This window comes from Sphaeramia orbicularis, unplaced genomic scaffold (assembly GCF_902148855.1).
Source record: "Sphaeramia orbicularis unplaced genomic scaffold, fSphaOr1.1, whole genome shotgun sequence".
NCBI classification, from domain to species: domain Eukaryota; kingdom Metazoa; phylum Chordata; class Actinopteri; order Kurtiformes; family Apogonidae; genus Sphaeramia; species Sphaeramia orbicularis.
The window spans coordinates 33,686-37,500 of record NW_021941623.1 but is presented as its reverse complement, the minus strand read 5'-3'; positions in this window follow the sequence as shown (position 1 = coordinate 37,500).

The following is a 3,815-nucleotide window of genomic DNA, read 5'->3' as shown; positions in this document are numbered from 1 at the left end:
GGCAGCAGCGGAACCCTCTGTTATTTTCAGTATATTATGTACATTTTTGGGTGGGTGCTGGTTGGCTGTTCCCTCCTCGGCAGGTTCAAACTAATCCGCTTTAATCCCAACAGGAATCCAGCCGACCGGTCCGACCACACAACTTTTCATTACTTCCATATTAGAGCTCGATTATCGCAGCGGTTAATGTCTCCAAAACGGACTCAATATCCCAACATGTTAGTGTGGGTCAGAGGCAGCTCCGCCCCCTACAGGCCGCACCCTGCATTACAGCCCTTTATTCCCATCCATAGTCGACACCCAGGGTTATTGGACTGGTCACTATATTCTCTTTTCCACTGACCCTCAAATATCGTGAATATAACTTGTGCATAAAAATTTGTCTAATGGAAAAATGACAATTTCAGCAAAACTCTCATTTTTCGATGAAAAGTTTTTGTGTTTGCAAGAGGTGTTTTTCCGTACTTAAATTGGTCTATGACACAAAACTGTACTGGAAAGACCTTTGAGTCCAACTGGAGTCACATGACCAAAACAAACAGATGTGAATGGATGTTAGAACAAGAGAAGAAGAAGAGTTGAACCCAAACATGTGTGTGTGTGTGTGTGTGTGTGTGTGTGTGTGTGTGTGTGTGGACCAGTGGTGTTTTCTGTCAGACTGCAGTGGAAGCTCAGCTTCCCCTAAAATTACGAGAATTAAATGCTCAAATCTGTTCAGTTGTTTTCATTTCATTGACTCCAAATGTGTTGGAACACGTTCATCTCTCAGACCAGTTGGTTCAGAATCAGTCTGATCCCAGATCAGTGGACTGGATGTTGTTCACTTCTCCTCCATTCCCGTGTCTGTGTTTTCTCCTCCATCTCTGCTCAGTGCATTTGTCCGCAGACGCTCAGCGTCCATGCACTTCAATGGGACTGAGTGGAACTGCTTTTTTCATCGCCTCTAAACTGGACGCTAATTGGATAAATGCCATGATGTTGTCCCGCCCCCGGACGCTCGGCATCTCTGGGGGTGAATGGAGCTGTGGGCGGAGCTCGGCCGGGCTGGACGCCAGGCTTCCGCGTGCTGATTGGAGGATCGGTCCAAAGGCTGAATCCAGTTTGATTGACAGCTGTTTTCAGATCTGCTCCTTCACTGACACAGTTCAGTTTAATACCGTCACACATTCTGCTGTGAAATCACACAAACCAAATTAACTGTTCATTTCTTGCACTGTAAATAAAACACACTCATTGTACTTCCTTGTTTCAATTTAACATAATTTCAGCGTTTTCTTGTTTACTTGGTGCGATACGACCATTTTCTTAAAAAGGAACGAAGGGCTGAATTTAAGTTTAAATAACTTGACCATTTTTTTTATGTAAGCTGATAATGAGCTTCCCCTGTCTGAAAGACGAACAGCTGCCACTGGTGTGGACACACAAGGAAAGCACATCAGTTTAGAATTCAGTAGGAGACAGACAAGGACCCAGCATTCTAGATTCAGAACAACACAGATGGAGGCGGAGGTCTGGTCTGCTTCGGCGTGTCTGCAGACCCTCCCTCAGACACATCATCCACCTGCTGCAGCCCCTGTTTCATCAGTAGACCCTGTATTTAAGGGTGTGGTCTGTGTGTAACCGGTGGTGTTGGACTCCGCGTTGTGTTCTTTTTAATGATGAGACCTGCACATGTCTTTGGAGGCAGTCTCTGTTTATTGTTCTTCGGCTGACAAGTGACACAAAAACACAAAAACCTCCGGCATAACACAAGCTCCTACACAAACCACAATGACACACAAATGTGTTTCAGCACATCAGAAGCACCTCATGCAGCCTGAACTAGCCAGTTCATGTAAAAAAATGTAATTAGAAGAGGCTAAACCAAAAATTTTCGTGAACCACACGGCTGCTTACCTCTCCCACAGAAATCCGGAACAAAAGGTCAGAGGCAAAGGTGTGAAAACTCCAGTTACAGCGCGTAGTGCCACACTGTAAATCGCTCGCTGGGGAACAGACCCAAACCAACAGTTCCACACACTGACCCGGAGGCCCACAGTGTCAGGTACCAACCAAAAGAAATGAAAATAAAATGAACAGATTTTGTGTAATTATAACAAAACACAATATCATATACATACCCACATTGCTGCGAAATAATTGCCTCTGTACATGTGCAGCGCTGAGTCAGTGTCTTCACCAGGTGAGGAGGCGTCCAGGCGATGGCCACATGAACGTACGGCCTCCGCGAATTTTCTGTGCACATTTGAGGTTTCATAGTCCATACATTTTTCATCCTACATTGTGTGACACCATGTACATGTACACGTATGAGTCCTGTGGTCATAAAAGCTGACCTTTGACCTGTCTGTTTAGTCCAGTACACCAGACCTCTGGACTTTTATCTCCATCCTTTATTCATCGAACTCTGACTGCTGCAGTCGGGTTCTTCTGTTTGTTCCCCTCAGTTGTTGTTTCTGTCAATAAATCAGTTTTTCCCTTCATGTGCATTTCAGTTCTGTCCATTCACATCCTAGACAGTAGACTGTGGTCAGTGACAGGAGGAGTAGAACGAGTCAAGCATCACATTCAGAGGTTCATGTATCAGATGTGAGAAGGTGGTAACAGATGATTGACAGGAGGCTCAGCCAGAATCAGCCGGTTATTTTATTCAGACCAAAGAAAATGATTGGTCAGAATTTTATCAGCTATATGAGCAATACATGAGAATTAAAAAGGTTTGAGTTTCAGTACCTGGTGGATTTCTTTTACATTTTAGTTTGACACACACTTATTAGGAGCATTTGAAGATGACAAAAGAAAAGTGTAAAAATGCCAAATCATACGGCAAAGCTTTAACACTAGCAACATATGGAGAATATATATATATATATATATATATATATATATATATATATATATATATATATATATATATATATATATATATATATGTAAAAGTCTGGATGTGTGACACTAGTAATCCTGTTTAAACTGATATTCTGTGTTTTTACACAGATTTTTTTTTTTAAACCTAGAATTAAACCAAGCAAACAAACCCAGGTCATTGTGGAAAGGCTAGAACCAGAGCTATATAAAGAGAGTTACGACACACTTTGATGTGGCCGCTCCAGTGATCATGTGGCTCATGTAATCCTGAATAGTTCCAAACAAACCCAGCACTGTCATGTTCTTCTGTGGAACAGACAGCAGTGGGTGTGTTATTGATGGTAAATATAATCCAGATAAGCCCCACCCACATGTTGTGTCACTACTGTGTGTATTAGTAAGACAATAGTAAGACCACAAAAATGGACACTTAGGACATGATTCAAAAAATGTTTAAATTGTGATTTAGGACATTCCAAAGTGGTAAATCAAGACTCCCTAAGGTTTTTCAGGTTGATTTAAACCATTTTTTTGATGGTCAGCAAAATGTTCTAAAAATGTGTTTTTAGTAAGAGTAAATAGGAAGACCCCCAAAAATGGACATTTAGGACATGATTCCAAAAATGTTCAAATTGTGATTTAGGATGTTCCAAAGCCATAAATAAAGACTCCCTAGGTTTTTTTTTTTTGTTTGTTTTTTTTTTGGCTCATTTAAACCATTTTTTGATGGTCATCAACATGTTCCAAAAATATTTGTTGTGTGTGTTCTCTCTGAGTCGTGGGCTTGACCACTGAAAGGACTGACTATTACTGTGAAAACTGACATTTAGGGGAAAGGTTGGTGTTAGCTTGGATAGGCTACTTCCATGAGTGGTGCTAACTTTACCAATTCATTCATTCTGTAATTGGACTGGACTGGTACAGAGATAGACAATGGACCATTTTAG